Raw genomic sequence first — 22,897 nt, 5'->3', positions numbered from 1 at the left:
CTTCTCCATCTGTTGGTTGGTACTTGTTGTTCTTCTTTTTCTTATATCGTCCCATCATCTTGATGCTTAGCTGGTAAGGCTCCTTCAACAGCTCCTTCTTGTCTCATAACACACCGTTGCTCTTGTGCTTGAAAAGCACTCAAGAGCTCTGTTAGTGTAATATTGGACAAGTCCTTAGTATTTTCTAAGGTTGTAATGGTTGCCTCAAATCTTTCAGGTATTTTTCGCAACGATCCTTGAATCGTTAAAAGTGGAACCCAACAATCTGATGTGATTTGTTATGTTAAGAAGTCGGTCAGAGTACTCCTTTATGGTTTCACTTTCCTTCATCCTTGGCAGCTCAAACTCACATACCAAATTTAGCACTTGCATCCCTCGGATCCTTTCATCTCCTTCATACTCATTCTTGAGATAATCCCATACCTCTTTTGCTGACTTTAGAGACATGATACGAGTGAAAATAGTAGGCGAAACTGCACCAAATAAACATGTCTTTGCCTTTGGTTTCCTGATTTTCCTCTCCTGGTGATATTTAATCTATTCCATTGTGGGATTGTTTGGCAAGGGAGCAATCTCGTATTCATCTTCTATGACCTCCTAAAGGTCCAAAGCTTCCAGATATACCTGCATTCTTACAGCCCAGATTTGATAATTTTCTCCATCGAAAGTTGGTGGTGCCATTGAAGAAAAACTTGATCCTCCGTTCATGGTATTCACGAAATCTGATCGGCGCGCGCGCGCACAGGTCCCTCAAAAAATAAGGCTCTGATACCAATTGAAGGTTTTACAACTGTTGAGGTAAAAAAAAATCTAAGGAAGAAGCGGCTTAAACTTAAATGAGAGAGAAGATGAGAGACGAAGCAGAAGAACCCTTTTTTAATATCTTCAAAGTTAGATATATATGACCAAGAAAAGATAAAAACTGAATGGCAAAATACACGACTTCTAGATTAACTAAAACACTTCCTAAATAATAGGAACACATAGATAACAACTAATTGACTAAGCCTTATTTAAAACAAAAGCAATAAAACTAAATTTACTGCAGTTCAAAAGCAAACTCCTAACAGGCTGCTTGGTTCAGTTTTGGTATCGATTTATTGTTCTTTTCAACCAGTTTGATTTCAGAGTGTTGATCCTTTGCTCTTCTTAATCAATTTCTTGGCTAAAATAAATTAGTTAAAATGTCTGAGGATAAATCTATCATGACCGAAATTATTCGAGTATTATCCAAAATTACAGATTATAAATTAAATGGGTCTAATTATTTAGATTGGAATAGAAAAATCAGGGAGTACTTGCATAGTGTTGAAAAGGATGACCACATTATCCAAGATCCTCCAACTGATGATGCTATAAAGGCTTGGCTTAGAGATGACGCCAAACTACTCTTGCAAATGATAAACTCTATTAATAAAGAAGTGGTTTCGTTGGTTAATCACCGTGAGTTTGTGAAAGAACTAATGGATTGTTTGGAGTATTTATATTTTGGCAAGGGTAATTTATCTCAGATTTATGAAGTTTTCAAGGTTTTCTATAGTTCTGAGAAGGAAGCTAAATCACTCACTACATATTTCATGGAGTTCAAAAAAACATATGAATCTCAAGGTGCAGCAAGCTCAGAGAAAACAAATGGCAATTATGAGTTTTTTAGCTGGACTCCCCTCTAAGTTTGAAACTGCTAAATCACAAATTCTCTCTAGTTCTGGGATCACCACTCTCAAAGATGTTTCAGTCGGATGTTACACATAAAGAGTACTCCATCCAATCAACAGATAATGTGCTTGTTGCAAAATGAGGAGGAGGAAGAAATAATACAGGGAGATGGAACAACAACAATGGTGTAGGGAAATGGAATCATAACAATGATGCAGGAAGGTGGAACAACAACAATAATGCTGGGAGATAAAATAATAACAAAGGAGGAGACAATGATGCTTGGAGATGGAACAATGAAAATACTTGTCACTCTAACCAGGCGCATAAAGCAAAACTGTAAGATATTACAGATTCGCCATCAGCCCAAACTTTTTAATAAATTTAAACAAATTTAAACGAATTTGGTGAAAATATAAAAATAGGAATACAAACCAAAGAATATGAAGAAATGACTAATGAAAATAATTTATTAATGTGCTTAGGTTTCATAGGAAAAATGACTTTAAGAAGCAATACTAGATTTAAACTACAAGTTAACGATGTAGTAGAAGTAATGGTAATAAAGGAATAAAACTAATAAAACCAATTAAAATAAATCCAGAAGAATATGCAAGCTTAGAATGGAATCTAGACAAATTAAGCAAGCCTAAAGTATTCATGCCTAAAGATCATTTAATGTATACTAATTCCAAAGGAGAAACTTCAATAAGGTTTACAGACTATAATTACACCAATCAAAACTTAGTAGATGACACAGACACAGAAAGTACAATAGCTACAGAACAAGAAGAATTTATGAATGTAGAACTAATACAAGAAGGATGCGAAGTAGATAATGCTATAGCAATAGCAAAAGAATTATACAAAGAAAATAGATATAGTGTGTTCAAATGTAAAGGCTGCAAAAAGGGTAAAATGGATATTGTTGAAACTATAGAACATTTTAGAATTTGCCCAAAACGAAATGATAACTTTACATACAGAATAGAAGATACTAAAGATGATAACATAAAAGACACAGAAGACCTGGAATCGCAAGATGACACAACATCCTTAATAAGCTATAAAGAACTAATAAATGAAGCAACAAGTGCCCATAGTGCAAGCCCTTTCCAAAGAACAAGTCCCACAGCAAATGTTACACATACTTCGGGCAATCTCCCAAGGAAAGCATGGCCTGCAGCACAAGAAATAGAAATAAGAGACAATATTAAACCAGCAGGTAGACAAATGCATTTAGAAGAACCCATTAAATTGCAAGGAGGAAATAAAGGAAAAATACTTAATATAGCAGCTCACGGTCCACAAATGTGGAATACAGTAATAGAAGTATGGAAAGGAATAATTGTAGCAGATTTCATCAAAAACTATCAAGAAACAGACGCAGAAACAATGTATAAATATTTAGAGACCTTTTTAGGAGAATCATGTAAAGCAGTTTGGGAAGCATACAGACAGACTTACCCTCAAGAATTTCAAGGCCTAATAGAGTTAGGACCAAATCCATACATTTTTGCTAATAATATACATGTTTTGTTAACAGGAGAAGATCCAAATAGTGGATTATTAGCCTTACAAAGAAATGCAGTAATAAAATTAGAACAATTAAGCATCACAAATTGGACGCATATCAAAGATTTTTTTAAAGGATTATCTCTATTATTGCACAGTTAGTGGTAATACTTTTGATGATAAACTAGGTAAAAAGCTATTTCATAAATTACCTGGAGCTTTAGGGAGAGAAATAGAAGAACGATGGTATAAGAGAGCAGGAGTAATACAAGACCCAAATGCTTTATGGTCAATAGGACAAAAGATACAACATGTAATGGAAATACTACAAGAGAAATGTACTAATATACAAATTCAAAAACAGCTTAAACAAAATGAAATGAACTTTTGTAAATCTGTTATTTATACAAATCAAAGTTATGATAAAAGACCTCAGAAACCAAAGAAGCATAAACGGCACTCATACTATAACCCAAAACCATATAAACGTAAAACATATTACCTAAAAAGATCATCAGCAAGAAAACCCTACTTAAATAGAGATAGACACGTCAGAAAATATAGAAGTGATAGAAATTATAAAAATAAATTAGAATGTTATACCTGTGGAAGTATAGACCATTTAGCCAACATATGCCCTAAAAGAAATAATATTAGAACTAGAAACTCTCAATTAATAGAAGAACTGCAGGAGACACTTTTAAATGTAGACGAATCTATGTCAGATAAATGGAACTATGTAAAACTCATATTAATTTCTTAGGAGTAACAATAGGAGAAGGAAAAATAAAGTTACAACCACACATAGCTAAAAAGGTATTAGACATGCCAGATAAACTAGATACTACAAAAGATCTACAAAAAAATTTAGGATCAGTAAATTATGCTCGAAATTTTATTAAAGATTTAGAAAAAATAGCAGGACCTTTATATGCTAAAATAGGTAGCAAAGGATAAAAACATTTTAATATAGAAGATATTAAACTAATTCAGCAAATTAAAGAAAAGGTTAAACATATACCAGACTTACAAATCCCCCTCGAAACAGATTATTTAATAGTACAAACTGATGGAAGTCAGCTAGGATAGGGAGCTATTTTAAAAACAAGACCAAATAAATATAGCAGTAAAAATGAAGAAAAAATGAAATCCCCGAGGGTAATAGGTGCACAGTTCAAAATTTGGTGGATAATAGGCCTGCACCTCCACCCTTCTCCATTAAAATACAAGACTTATGTCTACGGCGGGTTCGAACACGTAACACTCGCCTCTCCCACACATCACCTGTTATAATCTTCTTCTTTTTTATGAAGTAAGAGATTATCAATGCATGAGCATCAGGAAGATGCCAAATTACAAAAGGTGTAACCAGTTAGCTCCAGCACAGAAGGGCAAAAAACATTTCAGCACTGGAACAAGTAGTCTAAGCTTAGACCAAAGCACCTGATCTACTTACCACTAGACCAAATCCCTGGGCAATTAACATGTCTTAGCAATTAGCACATCCTATGATTTGATAAAAATAGAAGACCGAGAAGCCAGACTCACTACCACAATAATGACAGTTCACATTTCACAGTTCCCAGACCTAATTCTAATCATATTTGATAAAAGGCCAACTGGTAATCCTTCAGATGCTTTATCAAAAATCCCTTCATATCATATTAACGGAAGACTAGGCAACCACATATTTTCTAAATTCCAACTCATTCCAGACTAGATTTGATACAGTGCTACAAAAATAAAATGGACAACACACAAGATGGTTTTGCAAACCTTTTTAAAGTACAAGGGTGCTTGCTTTGCGACTTCCCTGGACAAAGGAATGCACTCTACCAAACAATGCCGCTTCTACCGGGCCAAACTCATCACAGTCTCAAGAAAAATAAGATCCTTCTCTTGCTTTGCAAACGTCATAATGAGGCATTTAAAGATCTTGTAGCTGATTCATGCTGTTCCAAGAGAAAGCAATGGTCATTATGACAAAAAACAGCAAAGAATTGGCAGCAAAGGTAGCACTATAACAAGATCTTTGGAAGCAATAACATCCTGGAGCATCTACCACAAAAACAAATCTCATATGAATGATCTCTTTCTTTTTTATCATTAAAAGTCAACTTCTGATATAAATGATCTCTTGAAATGCTGAAAAGCAGACAAATGAGAAATAGGGAGCTTAGCTTTGCCAATAAGACACTACTCATGGAGATATAGCACACTAAAGATTATTTCTTCGGAATTCAATTAATTGGCTAATTGTACAGTTCACAAGAATGAACGAAAATATAACCTATAGATATATGACCAGAGAAGAGCTCAAAGTCACCTGCATTGTCAAGATGCAGCAATGACCAGGGGCAATCTGCCGCCATACTGGCAGTGATAAGTAAGTGAAGTTTGTAATGGCAACCACCAGATGCTTTGGTCTTGTTGGATTCTCAAAGCAGAATTGGCATCTCTCCTGCTGAGTCAAAATGCGCCTTGCATGATTAGCAGTCTCAAGGGATTTATTATTCTCCACCCCTCCTTTCTTCCGGGACTTTTTTCTCGGCCCATCATCATAATCATACTCATCATCTGCCTGACCATACGTAGTGTACTTTTTGTTTTGCACTATCTTCTGAGCAAGATGCACATCCACATCCTCTGCTTTATTATTTTGCCGAGCAGATATGTCATGCATCACATATCTAAACAAAGGATTAAAGACAATACATTTAGTTACTGATGGGCATTGAAACAAAAAAAATTAAAAAAAAGAACATTTCCCAAGTCAAGCAAGCCCTAGCTGGCAATTCAGATCCAAAATACATGCTTGTGCTCCCATCTATCTGTGGTCTACTCAACACATCATTAGCAGTTTGTTTAATTTTCATCTCCTCCACTTCTTTCTGGAAAAAGAAAGTAACACATTGTAAAGTTGATTACAACCAGGGAAGCCTAAACAGTCAACTCGAGATTAAGTGTCATTAAGTCTTATATAAAGCACCCCCTTTACTTGCTCAAAGAAACGGCAAGCTGCCAACATGGAGACATTTTAATTTGGTGACTAGTTTTTTGAAGAAAGGGGCAAAGGAAGCAAGAAATATAGAGTCTCATGAAGTCATCAATTTAGAAGATCATACTAGCTAGAAAATAGATCTAGGATAGATGAAACTTTTTGGCACCTACTACTGATAGATAAAACAGATGACATGTTACGAACTATTGATATGTTCTAGAAGGCCTGCAATATCAAATCAGTGATGTCACTTAAAAAACACATGGTCTTGACTAACCGCCATGTTGTTTTGAATAATGTACAAAAGAGAGTGAATTTATTGCGCACCAGAAGTTTTTCAGCTTCATCATGCATCCCTTTGATTCGAAGCTGCATCACTTTTGCAGCTAATTGATTTGCAGTCAAGGCTGGCTTGATATTTGTTGCATCTTCACTTGTTTTCTCATATACCGGTAAATCTGGTTTTGATTCCAAGACCCCTGACTTCAGATTTGAAGATTCAGGAGCATGGCTGGAAACACCACTTTTTTCATGCATAAATTCACACATAAAATTTCCGTCATTGGAGAATTTATTTACACTAGAAATTGCAGTGGCAATAAGCCCCGCATCTGCACTGGGAATCTTCTGGTTTTTCTCTTTGCGCCATGATAAAGAATCTTTAAGGTTGGTGGGCATTCGCATCTTAGAACGACCAGAGGACGTCTCCTGCAAGCACATGTTTATGAGACTATTAACACCAATAAAACACAGATCAAAAATAGCCAAATTGTCATTTCCACTTTAGTAGAGGAAATAGCACAGCTTCCTTCTGAATTTATAAGGAGCAAGGTCAGATTCCTAAATATCAGACTACGACATTGTAAAAAAAAAAAATCAACATTAATTTAACAAAAGCTTGATATTCAAAAATCATTCCATCAAGCATTAAAATCACAAATATACAAGCGTAAACTGTAAAGAATAACGAAAGCAATATAAAGCAACTAATGTTGCCCTTTAGTAAAGTCACCAACTCTTATCTGACATTACCTTTCTAGCATAAGTCTGATTTCGTTTGTCTGCAACAGCTTCCTTGTCATCCATTACCCCTTGCCTCCGTTTGATAGCATGAAGGTGAGCACGGGTTGGTGCAGCTTTACCGGAAGACACAGAAACAGCAAGTTCACTAAGTGATCCCCACCGTTCTGCTGCCACCTGTAAATGTGAAAGTTAGAAAGTGACTGCAGTAGAAGTGCAAGACAATCACTGAAATGCCAACCTCATCAAGCTTCCGTCCTTCACGATCTGCTTGTTCTTGAGCCCGTCTCAAGGCTTTAAGCCTCCAACTTGCACCACCGTCACCAATAACAGCAGTAGACAGAAGTTGGCTACCACCACTCTTTGTTCCTTCTGAATCATCAGGATAACCACCTCCTCCATCCTTCAAGTATGGGTTCAGTTCTCTGGGATTTACTTTTGTCACCTAAAACAAGAAACATACATATGCCAATCTGGTCCAGTAAGTACATGGCAATATCAAGCAGTGCAAGAAGATAACCCTTACTACCACATTTCTTCAATGAATTGAAGGGACTAGCAGCACTTAGTATAACTAAAGATTCAGGTGGTACAGTCACTACACATTCAAAATAAATCTTTTGATACATTGGATTAAAGACATAAACACCATTAACAAACAAATGGATGAATCCCCAAAGACTGGATGAAAAGCAACTCATAGCATGATTGCCTTTTCAATGTGAACAATATATGACGTCAACGAGCTCTAGCTCTTGCATTTTTAACATGAACAAACTGATTAAAGCAAATTAAATATAAAACAAAGGGCATAAGGCTTGATAAGAAAGCCCGTAATATTGTTCCACTATAAAGATATGATACAATGGAAAGAGACGAGCATCCAAAGGCGCACGGTGTTATAAAATCAACCAGAAATATACCTCTTCAGCCGGAGTCTCCTCAGCTGAACAGTTAGAAACTGATTCGGGAATCTTATCCACGTTGTCTTTTGGCCGCAGCATCCAATCCAACCCCATTTCTTTTCTAACAAGTTCATGATCATTACGCGACTTAGATCCATCAAAGTCATTATCTAAAATTTCCACAGAAAAACAACTAAATAAATTACTCCCTTCAGTTAATTTTGGGGAAGGGACGATGTGCAATTAAGTGGAGGATAACACAATCTATATGTACCAAGCAAGTTGCCTTGCAGTTCTTCACCCTCTCTCCGACTTTGTCTGTCTCTCTTACTTCTCTTCCTTTTCTCACTTTCAGACTCAGATGAAGAACTTCGACTTCTCTCTTTACTTTTTCAATCCTTGCTTCTTCTCTTCTTACTAGTCTTGCTAGTACTGTTCTTTCTCTCATAATCAGAAGCACCATCACTCCCACTTCCATCTGAATATGAGGAAAAATCCTCATCTGAGGCATACCACTTCTTTTTCTTTGACCTTGCTCTTATCTTATCAAGGTCTTCATCATCTGAACTAGTGGAACGTGATTTTTTCTTTTTCTTTCTCTCCCTGTCCTTCTTATGACCAGATCTCCTCCTCTGTTGTCGAGAATCATCCAAGCTTTCATCATTTGCCTAACACCAAATCGACCACGAGCATCAGAGGCATAACACTTTCTCATACACAACTAAAGAACCCAAAAAAATAAAGGTTAAAATTTTATCCATCTAAAATAAAGAAGTTTTTTTCCCACAAATTTCAAGAAAACATACGCAACAATCACACAAAAGAACAAGGTTTATCTCAACACCAATACGACTCATGCAACTTCATCATGATGGATTTCTACTGTGTGATGAGAAAGCGTTAGTAAGCTTACCTTTTCTACATGTTCGCGTGGTATGAACTTCAATCCTGAAAGCATACTCATGGTTGTCTCTTAACACCAAGTCCTGAAGAAATTTACCTTTTCAAACACTATCCTGGAAATCAAGATCAAACATAATAAATTAGAGTGGTTGCGTGACTGCAGCAACAAAAGATTATCAGTTATAATTTTTGAATAATCAAGAAACCCCCAAGGGCCAATGGCGAATGCTTTGAAGCTCAATGGATAATAAACCCGCCCCTTTACTTAATATCAGGCTTTTTTCTATGCACATAATGATTCGAACCGGACGTGCGCCTAATAAATGATTATCACCTATATTATCCTGAAAAAATTGAACTTTACTGGCAAACTATGGTCATCAGCCGGAATAATCAGCAGACTGTACTCAAATATTCATTCAAATCCTAAATCACCTAATATATTAGAAATATGAAAAATATTTTCTTCTCATATGCTGTCTTTTAATTCGGTTCAACTATAAGAAACGAAATATCATAATTTAGGTATATTACTTAAGATTTATAGCTTCTATTACAAGAACTAAAAACTCACAAAATACTGTAATTGTTAGTTTGTTTTGTTTAATGAATAATTGACCTATTCTTGTGGGTTTAGTTAGAGTCATAGTTAGAGTCAAGTTCTGTTACAGTCATTAGCTTAGTTGCAGGTCATGTCCTTTAGTTCTGGGGAGTTTGTTTTTGTTAAGTCCTATAAAAGGCACTTGGGGTTGATTAATTGAATGATTAGACTGGTGTGCTATTTGTGAATTATTGAGCTTAATTCTACATTTGGTATCATAAGCCAATCCAAGTGATCTGAGAGAGAAAACATGAGCGACGACAAAACACTCACAAAAATTCCTCACTTTGATGGTCATTATGATCATTGGAATGAATTGATGGAGAATCTTTTGCGAGCAAAAGGCTTATGGAGTTTGATTACAGAGGGATACACTGAGCCAGCAAAAGGAGCTGAGATAACTGCTGACCAGCAGAAACACATGGAGGATCTCAAGTTAAAGGATCATCAGGTGAAGCATTACCTATTCCAGGCGATTGATCGGACAGTGTTTTGAACAGATCTTGGATCGTCGAACATCCAAGATTGTTTGGGATTCAATGAAGAGGAAGTTTGGAGGAAATGAAAGGGTGAAGCGTTCTCTTCTCAATACTCTGAGGAGAGAATTCGAGGTCCATACCATGAAGACGGACGAAAAAATTGACGATTACTGTGCAAGAGTAATGACAGTTTCGAACAAAATGAGGAGCAATGGGGAAGATATGCCAGATTCAAAGATTGTTGAAAAGATCCTTCGAACACTGACAGAAAAATTCACATATGTGGTGGTTTCTATTGAGGAATCCAAAGACATCGGAAGAATGTCTATTGATGAGTTGCAAAGCTCTTTGGTTGTTCATGAGCAAAAATTTAGGAGAACCAGTTATGAAGAGGAAGATCAAGCTCTCAATGTCCGAGGCAGAGGCAGAGGTGGAGGTTCCAACCGAGGCAGAGGTAGGGGTAGAGGGCGATCTTTCGACAAGGCATCGGTCGAGTGCTATAAATGTCACAGCCTAGGACATTTTCAGTATGAGTGCCCAAAATGGAACAAAGAAGCTCACTATGCAGAGATGGGGGAGGAAGATGAAGTTCTTCTCATGGTATATGTGGAACTTCAAGGAGCAAAGCGAAATGATGCCTGGTTTGTGGACTCTGGTTCTTCAAATCACATGTGCGGAGATCGAGGTATGTTCTCAAGCTTGGATACTACTTTCTCTCATACTGTCAAGCTTGGGAATAATCACAAATTGATTGTGAATGGTAAAGGCATGGTGAAAATTATGCTTAAGGGAATAAGCTATGTGATGAGTGATGTGTATTATGTTCCTGAGCTAAAGAACAACTTGCTGAGTGTTGGGCAGCTTCAGGAGAAGGGATTAGATGTGTTGTTCAAGGGAGGAGCACGTAAAACATGTATATTTCACCCTACGAAGGGTAAAATAGCCGAGTCTGTTATGAGTGTAAATAGAATGTTTGTTTTACTTGCTGAATCTTGTAGTAAGACAGATGAAAGAAAATGCCTTCAGGTTGATGTCTCAGACAAAGCGAAACTGTGGCATCATCGATATGGGCATCTTGGCTACAAGGGTCTTCTCACCTTGCACAATAAGAAGATGGTCACCGGTTTACCAGAAATTGGACAAGCAAAGACTACATGTGAATTATGTATGAAGGGGAAGCAACACCGAGTACCGCTTCCAAAGAAGAGCACATGGAGAGCTACTGAGAGATTGCAGCTCATCCATTCTGATCTATGTGGCCCGATGACGCCATCATCAAACAGACACAAAGGTACCTGATAAGTTTTATTGATGATTTTTCTAGGAAAGCATGGATATATTTTGTGCTAGAGAAATCAGAAACTTTCTATCATTTCAAACAGTTCAAAACACTTGTAGAAAAACAAATAGGTATGTTTATCAAGTGTTTAAGAACAGATAGAGGGGGAGAATACAATTCTGGAGAATTCAATGAGTATTGCAAGGAACATGGGATCAAAAGGCAGTTAACCACCTCATACACCCCTCAGCAGAACGGAGTTGCTGAGCGCAAGAATCGAACCATTATGAACATGGTGAGAGCTGTTTTAACAGAGAAGGGAGTTCCAAAAACGTTCTGGCCAGAAGCCGTGCAATGGACAAACCATGTTCTTAACAGATCTCCTACATTGGCTGTGAAAGACATGACACCTGAAGAAGTGTGGAGTAGTGAAAAGCCTTCTGTAGAGCATTTCAGCATCTTTGGGTGTATAGGACATGTTCACATTCCAGATGTGAAAAGAACTAAACTCGATGATAAGAGTGTGAAGTGTGTTTTGCTAGGTTTCAGCAGTGAGTCCAAAGCATTCAGAATGTTTGATCCAGTCAAGAAGAAGATTCATATAAGTCGAGATGTGATATTTGAAGAAGACAAGGCATGGAATTGGGATACTAATTCCACTGCTGAACAGTTTATGGAGCTTGAATGGGAAGATGAATATGACAACGATGAGGAAGTAGAAGAAGAGAATGGGAACCAAAATGATGAAAATCCTCCTCCACCGCATATTGATGTTCCTGAAATTGAAGAGGTTACACCAAGGGAGGGAAGAGTGAGACAGCCACCAATATGGGCAGCTGATTACACCTCAGGAGAAGGATTATCAGATGTAGATGATGAGGTAAATCTTGCAAAAGTTGATAAATTTGAGGTTGATAAACTTGCATTCATGGTCATTTCAGATCTCACGAGTTTCCAAGAGGCAGTCAAGCATCTAAAATGGAGACAAGCAATGGATGCAGAAATAAATTCTATTGAAAGGAATCAGACATGGGTTCTGACTTTGCTTCCAGCAGGAGCCAAAAAAAATTGGTGTGAAATGGATTTATAAAACCAGACTCAATGAATCGGGGGAGGTAGATAAATTCAAAGCCAGACTTGTTGTGAAGGGTTATTCGCAGCAATCTGGGGTGGACTACACAGAAGTGTTTGCAGCTGTAGCACGAATGGACACTGTGAGAATGATTATTGCTTTGGCTGCACAAAGAGGATGGAGACTCTATCAGTAGGATGTAAAGTCTGCCTTTTTGCACGGAGAATTGGAGGAAGATGTGTTCGTGGAGCAACCTCCAGGTTATGAAATAGAAGGAAAGAAACACATGATCTACAAGCTACGTAAGGCCCTTTATGGATTGAAACAAGCGCCAAGGGCCTGGTTCAATCGCATAGAGTCTTATTTCATCAAGGAAGGTTTCAAACGCAGTTCCAGTGAGCAGACTTTGTTTGTCAAGCGAAATGGAGGTAAAATTTTGATTGTTAGCATTTATGTTGATGATCTGTTGTTTACTAGTGATGATGATAAGATGGTGGATGAGTTCAAGTGTTCCATGAAGAATGAGTTTGACATGACAGACTTAGGAAATATCTCCAAAGAGCTGGTGGAATATTCATATGCCAAAGAAAGTACGCTGCTGAAGTGATCGGTCGATTTGGAATGCAAAACTACAACTATGTTTGCAATCCAATGGTTCCTGGACAAAAGATTGGTCGAGACGAAGATGGTGAGAAAATCGACTCAACTTTATATAAGCAAATGGTGGGCAGCTTAATGTATCTCACGGCAACGCGTCCTGATTTGATATTTGTGGTCAGTCTCATTAGCAGATTTATGGCAAGTCCCACTCAGTTGCATTATGTAGCAGTTAAGAGAATCATGCGGTATTTAAAGGGAACAGTAAACTATGGTATTTGGCACAAACAGGGAGAAGGAAGTGATCTCGTAGCGACGTAGCCTATACCGACAGTGATTATGCAGGAGATATTGATGATAGTAAGAGTACATCAGGTTATGTATTTCTAATGGGTGGAGGAGCTGTAGCTTGGTCCTCACAAAAACAACCTATTGTGACTCTTTCGACCACTGAAGCGGAATATGTGGCAGCGGCTACATGTGCGTGTCAAGCTTGAACCCCATTGCCACTTGCACCTAGATAGACCTAGACCTAGGAGACATGAAAGTCTTTTTATACGAAGACAATATTATTATGGAAGTTTTTGTCTATCTTTTAAGTTTTCAGGTTAACTTTTTATTCTGTTTATCCATCACCCCCCCCCCCCCCTCTCTATTCTTGAGCATAAAGTGCTCCTTTCTTTAGAATAATCTGTATTCTATAGTATTGAGTATGCTAACCTGTTCCGTGGATGTCGTGATGGATCTCAAATGGTGATCCTGACCATTCTGACTATGCTCTTTGTTTGTAGGGAGAGAGCTGATCGGCCCTTCCGTTGCCTTGACTGTCAATATAGGAGGGAGCTTGTTAGAGTATATTTGACCAATGTTGAACAGATCTGCCGCCATTTCGTGGAAGAGCGTCGAGGAAGACTTGGAAAGTTGATAGAGGATAAAGCTAGATGGTCGAGGTAAGGTGTAAAGTTTCTCGATTGTTTATCTGGTTCTTGATGTGATTCTAGATGCAAGAACAATAAGTTGAACCACAAGCAATACAAGATAACAAGTATATGATTAAGAAATAGAAAAGGAGGGCGAAGAGATTTAGAAGAAAGAAAGGATAACTAGCAAATAAAAGACATTAATTACTAGAACAAATCCAATGGGAAAAGAGAAACGAGAAATCCTTACTTGAGTATCCAAGAGAGGTTCATTGTAGATATACAGTGGAATCCTCCCATAAATTCACAGAGAGTATTTATACTAGTATGAAGACTTAAAAACTATTTATACTAGTCTTGTAAAAATAGCTAAATTACAAGAATGGCCAAATTACTAAAATAGCCACTTGGTCATACTGATGGCCTTGAAGTCTTCGTTCCATGCTTCCTTAAGTCCTCTAAGCTCATGATGGTTAGAAGAATGCTCCGACATCCTTGATGACCTATGTGGTTGTCATCACTTCCTCGATTTCCATCTGGTTTTAGAGACTGTTAGCCTAGATAGTTCTCTAGCTTCTAATATCTATGTTTTGTCGTGTCTTATCAGCTACTTCAGTTGTGATAATGAATTTTGGTAATATTTTCTGTTGAATGACATATTTGTTCCCCTTAATCCTCATGTAGGTAATGCAATATGTGTTTGCTTTTGATTTGTGATGTTTTTTAGCATTTTGACCATAACATTCTGACTTCTCACCTGTCATGGAAATTCAGTTTCTGTGCTTTTTGGCTGGGAATGGACCAAAATTCTAGGCGCCGCATGTCCCAGCAGAAATCAGATTCGATTTTGAAAGTGCTGAGCAAACACTTCTTCATTGAAAAAGAGGTTACATCTACTTTAGTGATGGACTCTTTGTACAGTGGGCTTAAGGCTATTGAAGGCCAGACTAAAGGAAAGAAAGGGAAGGGGAAATATTTGGATGCAGAAGAACAGTTGGTTCCTATTGTTCGTTTGGACAACGACATGTTTGTCTTGGTGGATGACGTCTTGCTATTGCTTGAGAGGGCTGCCTTGGAACTACTGCCTCCAAAGGATGAGAAAGGTCCCCAGAACCGTACAAAGGTAAGTCACAGAATTCCATGGTTGAAGCCGCCCTATTAAGAAATGCTACAAAACTTAAGGCTTCAATTGCACCACCTACTGCAGTTGTGTTTTCCTTCATTGCTGAAATTGACTGAAACTATGGGTGCTCACGATTGATACTGTTGTTACTGAGCTTCTATTTGTCTTTTCTAATGTTGGACTAGGGTTTCTTGTTATTGCCGCCCACAGATTTATTTCTTTGTTTCAACAAAATCTAGATTAGCCCTTCTCTGAAGGGTTTATAATAGACAAATATGCTTCAGTAATATTCCCTATATGTGGACAAACATTATGTATGATTCATTGACATGTTCGGTTACATCTGAAGCTGCTTTGTGGATAAGTTGCTGAATGTGAGTAAGAATGAGATTGAGCTTTTGGCTAGTCATAGAAGGAATTATCAAGTGGTCATGCAACAAGGCTAATAATTGTTAGTGTACTTTGGTTGTTATGGATGATTTGAACTGGATCCTATTTCAACACCTATGATAACTGAAAGAATCGTATATATGGCTAAGAATTAGTTTAGTCAGAGTCACTTCTCTTACTGCCATTTCTTTTTCGGTATCACCTACTCCTCGTTCCTTCTCTCTTGGGGAAAAGAAGGGAAAGAAAGATAAGCACTTGTTCTTTTATTTTTAGTGTATATCTATTCATTCTAATTTACTTATTCTACTATTTGTTTTAGGATGGTACCTCTGGAGAGGACTTTAACAAAGATTCCATTGAGCATGACGAGAGGCGCCTAACTGAACTAGGTCATCGAACCATTGAGATATTTGTCCTTGCACATATTTTCAGGTAATCATCATCGCCGTTGCTATTGAAATGGCTATCCACAACTCATCTAGTTAATCTATTCCCAACATTTGAAGTTAGAAGAGGTCTAAATAGATTCTCTAACCTCAAATTCAGAAGCAGTTGCATTTGCTGCTTTTATGTGGATGATGTTGTACCTTATCTCAAGATTTGTGTAATGAGCAGCGTAGCTTGTCTAATTTGTGTTAGTTTTTGATGGTTAACAATGACTTGGTTATACTGATAAAACACAATTTACCTTCTGTAGTAAAATCGAGGTTTCATATAAGGAAGCTGTTGCTTTAAAGAGGCAAGAGGAGCTCATCCGTGAAGAGGAGACTGCTTGGCTTGCTGAAACTGAGCAGAAAGTTAGAAAAGCATCTGACAAGGAAAAGAAGTAGAAGAAAAAGCAGGTACATGTCCTTTTGCATATGTTTATGGTATTTGATTACACAGGTAAGATATGAAAACTATATTTTATTCATAATATGCCTCGAACATCTGTTTAAGTGAGGCTACCAGATCAGTATTAAAAAAACTCATGTATCTTTACATTGTCTTTGTTACCTGGGTTTTGGGTATTAAAGTTTGAGTCTCTATTATCGGCTATTTAACTTTAGGGAATGAGAAGCAAAGTTGGCATTTGCTTGGAGTTCTTTTTATCCATAAATTGTGGTTATAGGATATGTTGAAGCAAGGACCTCTGTATGTCAGCTCAATATGCTGAAGCAAGGACCTCTGTATGTCAGCTCAAGTGTTTGTCTTCGGTTTGAAAACCATGTCATGGCTTTCAATTATTGACATCATTAATGTAGTTTCTACGCTGTATTAGATGATTGCATATTCTTCCCTTGCACCACCTAAATTTTGTTTTCTTTAGAGATATCAGCATCGAGCTTGTCTGAAAGCTGCTTCTGAAGAAAGACAATATTCTCCATGAAAATGAGTAGAAAACATGTGTTATATAACTGGAAAAAGAAAAGAAGAACAGAAAATAAACGAAATGAAAGAGGATTAAGGAGAACTTACCAAGAATGTGCTGAGACAGATTCAAAGTTGTAGATTTTGTCAATTAGTTTGTGCACGAGCTCTTAACTTTCCATTGAGGTTTAGGGAACATATTTATCCTTTTCACCTCCTGAAGAAAGTGCTTTGTGTAGAATATCGTAGATACACTTCATCATTCTTACCTTGTATCTCAGGGTAAACAGAAAAAGAATAATCGTAAAACGAAGGATAAGGGGAGGGATGAAAAACCTTGTATAATTGAGCAAGAGAAGGCTGAACGAGATGGATGTAGTGTAGATGGAAATGTCTACGAGACTGAGGAGCCAGAGGCAGCACCGGAGAAACCAGATATGTTGGAAGATGGTGCAGATGTTTCTGATTCAGTCGATTGTGTCCCAGAAGTAAACCACCCTGATTTTGAAGACAGAGGTGCAAGTCCTGTCAACTGGGATACTGACACCTCTGAAATGCATCCTTCCACTGAAGAAACTAGTTGCCGTGGGTTAAATGGCCTTTCAGCTGCACAGAATGGTATTTCAGGAAGAAATCTTTCTGTTATGGATGATAGTTCGTCAACTTGTTCTACAGACTCAGTTCCTTCAGTGGCTATGAATGCGCCTTACAGAGGGACTTCTTCGAACCATAAAAACCAGAAATCACCTAGCAGGTAACCTTCTTAAAATTTTTAGGCATCCATAAATATCTTTTATGATGTCTCTGGTTCTTCTTATTGTTGGTGTCTCAACTTTTTAGAGTGGTTAACCACAGAAGCAAGTCAATCAGTAATACGACTGACTGGGCTAGTGAAATACATAGGCAGCCATTAGATGCTCTTCCAGATACAGGGAAGCTAATTTATACAACTGTAAGTTGTAGGGCAACTAGATCTGAGTCCCAGGCTATAGCGCATTCCCACGAGCGGGAAGTGCTGAAGAAGGTTCGTCTTTTCTCCCATTATGCATTCATCTCTTACTCCACTGGAATTGACTCAATTTCATCCTAGTAAAAAGGCTTCACTGAGGAATGCAAGTTGTAACACTCAAAAGCATATTCATGGATCTTTTCTTCTTTTTTTTTGGGGGGTGGGGTGGGGTCTGTCCCTCTCTTTTCAGCATTTCCTTCATGTTTGTTTATATAGTTAACAGAAAGAGGATGAAAGAAACTCAATAATCTTGCAAGCTGAGTGTCCGGTTCTTCTTTCTATTCTTGAAAAAAAAAACATGTATTCCTGAAATATGGTGAACTGACTAGGTCTTTTGATCTAAGCTAAGCTGTTTACCTTGTAGATGGAGGAGATATAGAAAGTGTGCCATGCTTGATTCATAAGATTCTATAAGTAATATGCTCGATTGTTTTTACTGTAAATTAAGTGCCCATTTTATATTTTAGAGGCAATTCTTTACTGTGGATGCCATGATTCTGCTTATGTTGTTTTTCAGTGACTTGTAACTTTCATGCCATGTTTTCTTGTATGCAGGAAGTAATAGTTTCACAGCAGAGAAAGTTGACTGAGCCTGATTTAGAGAGACCTCCCTTGGAAAAGCCACATGTCATATCTCCTCTTAGAAACCCTTTAAAAGGTGCAGCATCTGCCGTTCAGTCAAAGTTAGAGCTGAAGGTCTTGGCCACAAGTGATCCAAACTCTGTTAAAAGAACGTCTTCGGACAGTTCTAAGCTGACTCATAAATCAACTACTTTGGCTAATTCAGCCGAAACTGCTGTGTCGTTGAAGGCTGATCCTCATAAAGGTATAGAACGACAAGTGGCGGAGAAGCCATCAGTGCATTCAGTATCTATTACACCTCAGAACTTCCATTCTCATGAAGTGACTGCCTCTGCGACAACGGAGAAGCCCAAATCACAAGTTCCTGTCCTGTCCACACCCTTGAGTGCTCCTGTAGTACCTGGGCCTAGGCCTGCTGCGTCTGTTGTTTCCACGGTTCCAACATCACCATTACTGGCCCGTTCAGTGAGTGCAGCAGGTCAATTGGGCTCTGACCCTTCACCAGCAACCCACACTTATGTTCCTCAGTCCTATCGAAATGCAATTGTGGGTAGTCCTGTTTCTGGAAATGCGGCTGGTTTTAGTCAAACCTATTCTCCAAGTTCAATGATTAACTGTTCGCAGCCAAACCCTCAATCACCTTCACTGATTTCTGGGCCGTTATTTTTACGACAGGGCTCAGAAAGAATAGAACCTAGTTGTATCAGACCAAGTTTTTCATATGGAATGATGAGTCATGATACGAATGGACTTCAATGGGAGAGTTCCCAGAGGGACAGCAGGAGTATACCTCGGGATCATCGTTCTATACTATACGAGTTTCAAAACTTTGATGTGTTCCAGCCTGTAAGTAGAACCCATGATCACATCCCATCCGAGTTTCCGGCCTGCACGTCTGGACGCCAGTCTCAGAGTGCACTGGCTGATGAATTTCCACATCTTGATATCATTAACGACTTGCTGGATGATGAGCATGGAATTGGAAGGACTTCGATGCCCACCACAGGCTTTCAAAGTTATAGCAATGGGTCACACCATCTGAATCGGCATTTCTCTTTCCCTGGTGATATTGGTATGTCTGCTGACTTAGTTCCTTTGACAAGGTCCAGTAGGATTGAGCGAACACGGAGTTATCATGATGACATCCGGCATAATTTTTATGAAGGCCCTTTTGATAGTGCAAGGGATATGATTCGGCAGCCTAATCCACGATTTATAAGTGGGCAGATTGATGGGTTAGTACCAAACCAGTGGCAAATGGTGGGTTCTGATCCATCTTTTCTTGGAATGAGGACTGCAGAAAATGATCCCAGTTACCCGTATCACGTCCCTGACTACTCAAACATGTCTTGTGGTGGTGTAAATGGCTATGGAGTGTATAGGCCTCCGAATGGTCTTTTACGATAAGCTATAGTTGGCGCTGTCTTCAGTTATAATAATGTACTAGAGGAGAGCATTTGGTATTTGGATAGTGGTGTGAGGTTGTAACCCTCTAGCTAGGAAACATTTTGTAAAGAATGATTCTTCCATATTTATTAGCTTTCAAAAATGTGGCCTTTTCCTATCACCCCAACTGGGGATTCGATGTTTTAAAAGTTTGGCCTTCTCTTTCATCAAGTCAGATAATCTTGTTTGGAAACTGTCAATGGGGTAATGTGTTATGGTATTGCTATCAGGCCCCACTTTGTTGGAACTGACTATGCTGGTTATGTTGTCATTGCAAATATTGCTGTCAAAAGGTCTGGAACAACAGCATACCGAGTGAAATTCCACTAGGGATGGGTCATGGGGAGGGTAGAGTGTACACAGGCCTTACCTTTTCCTCGTGGAGTTAGAGAGGTTGTTTCTGAAAGACCCTTGACTTAAGTGCATCAAACTCAAGTAAAAGAAGAGAAAACAATGAAGAAAGCATAACAGATAATAAGAAAAGCAGTGTAAAGTTTACAAGAAAGAACAATAGTACCAGTAAAATAGTGTGATAATCAAAACACAATAAACAACATATGACCAAAACTATAAGGGTATGACTAGTACTACAACAGACAATAACAAGCCTAAACTTTCGCAAGGCAAGACAACACTCTATCCCTCCCAACCTTCTACCATAATATGCGACCTTCACTCAATTTTATCTAGAATCATTTCCTCGGTAATATGAAGTTGTGCCATGTCTTTTCTCAACGCTCTTCTAATTTCTTAGATGGGTTTAGGGTCAATGAGGAACCGAGATGATTCATCCTAGTCTTAGTATATTGGGTATATCTTTGGCCGGTCCTAGAGAGAGATGAAGGTTGGGCAAAGATCCACACTAACGAAGACGAGAACAACAATAACAACATATCTAGTGAAATTCCACAAAAAAATACTGTTTTCTCTCCTTTTTTTTGTTATTAAATTATTTTTTGCTAGTCTAAATTTCAAACCAAACCTAATCCTTTTCACTTTAATTTCCACGTATTGCAGTGTTAGTGTAGTAATCAAACAAGTTCCTATATTGTATCTGCCAAAGTCTATGGCTAACATCATACATGTTTAAAAGATAATATTATATACGTTGTTAATGTAAGTATATTTACTATCAAGTTATATTTATTTATCGTAGTATAATTATATTATCAATTCATTTAAAAATTTAAGCTGATAGAGAACATATATTTTTATTTATTTAATTATATTTTTAACACACTTTTTTACATGCATATTTGATTCTTTTTTATGAGCCAAGCACGTGTAGAAACTCTTTTTAGTTATAGGGGGTGCTGGTGGTACCCCATAAGGCCATACATGTGTCTTCTTTAATATCATACTGAATTATATATCTGACTAACTCATTTAAAAACTTAAGATATTAAAGATAACACAATTTTATTTATTCAATTACATATTCAATGTTGATAGTATAAAAAGTTCTTTACTCTGATACTAGTGTATATATAACTTAAACTCCATTTTTAATACTACATTTTTCAACCTAACCTTGTTAAAGAAATGCTGTTTTGTGCCTGTGTCCATGTCTTTGAATTTTTAACAAATTTAACCAACCTTCTAATTAGTTTTTATTTCTTACCACGTAACATTGCCAAGTCAACACTTGATAACAAATTTTGCCAAAGTCAAATAAAGAACAACAAAAATATAATAATAATACTAATAATAAAATGTTGTAGTAAGTCATTAGTCATTGAAACACGTCATGTTTTATAGAAATTCTTTGCCTATAAATATACTTAACGACATCTCATTATAATCACAAAAAATATATTAAAAAAAAATTATGGATTCCAAGAGAAGATTTATTTCATTATTTCTTATTGTCTCTATTATTTCAACTACAAATACCTTATTATTATTATTAGCAGAAGGTGCAAGGCCTAATTTTGATATGGCTGAATTTATAGAGAAAGATGTCATTCTTCTAATGACATCGTTGCCAAGAGGTCGAGTTCCACGCTCTCGTTCTTCTCCTTGCACCAACATTCCTGGCCGTGGCGGCCGCAGTGACTCTTGCCATTGAAAAAGACGAATTCAGAATTTAAACTTTGAAAGTTTGAGATCGAATTTTACAATCTCATTATTTTCCTTGCACCAACAAGCTAAGCCTATTTATCGCCACGGTGCGCGGCTCTTCACATTTAAACATGTGTCACTAGGCGCTGACAATGATAAAATCGAAATTTAAACTTTATAGGTTTGAGGCCGAGTTCCACCACAATTCATTTTTTCGATTAATGAATTATTGTATTTATTTAGTGAATTTCATAGACACAAGGTCCAAGTAGTGATTGAAATAGGGTTAAACAATATTTATCAAAATCACATTTTTTTTCTCTCAAAAATTGTAAGATCATATATAGAGGCTGATTTTGTGTTAAGTTAGACTCAAAATCTTCATTAATCGTGTAGAAAAAGGACATTATTATTAAGTGGATTGATATTCCTTAAGAAAAAAGGACAAAGAAAGTAGAAATTAAAATACTTTTGACTGAAGATTGAGATGAAATGAATAACATTTTTTATCTAAAGGTTTCGAGTTTGAGCCTATTAAAGGAAAAAAAATCTTGGCAATTAAGGAGTACTTTTCCTTTTTATGGTTGTAAAGAGTTCTAAAGTGAATATCAAAAGTCGAGTAAAAAAGAAAAACACACTTAATATGAAAAGTTTTCTGTTGTTTTTTAGGTCAACATACACTATGATTTTGTCTTGTGGCTTTTTAAAAATTTGGAGTTTTTAGTAACATCTATCTAAAATCTAATTTGGCGGTTACATTAGACTGCCCTTTTGTTTATTCATGTTGGACTAACTTCCAAGTGTATTAAAAAAAGAAAAGGATAGTCCCAATGTACATAGTATTTCTTGTTCATATAGAGTTCGGAAAAGAGACACGTTTCAAAAGGTGTTATGTAGACGATTAGACAATCTATTCTAATATAAATATTAATAATTAATTTCACACCTTAAACTCGTAATCTATAGATTATATGGAGACTCCAAATCT

The 22,897-nt window shown here is 37.2% G+C and overlaps 2 pseudogenes; one reads left to right on the top strand and one right to left on the bottom strand.

The window, feature by feature from the left end:
• Window positions 1-2,720: 2,720 nt before the first annotated feature.
• Window positions 2,721-13,837, bottom strand: LOC129882007 (uncharacterized; annotated as a pseudogene).
• Window positions 13,779-19,951, top strand: LOC129882344 (TNF receptor-associated factor homolog 1b-like; annotated as a pseudogene).
• The last annotated feature ends 2,946 nt before the right edge of the window (window positions 19,952-22,897 follow it).

The sequence above is a fragment of the Solanum dulcamara genome, chromosome 3 (assembly GCF_947179165.1).
Source record: "Solanum dulcamara chromosome 3, daSolDulc1.2, whole genome shotgun sequence".
NCBI lineage: Eukaryota > Viridiplantae > Streptophyta > Magnoliopsida > Solanales > Solanaceae > Solanum > Solanum dulcamara.
The sequence above is the reverse complement of the archived record's forward strand: the minus strand, read 5'-3'. Positions and strand labels throughout refer to the sequence as shown.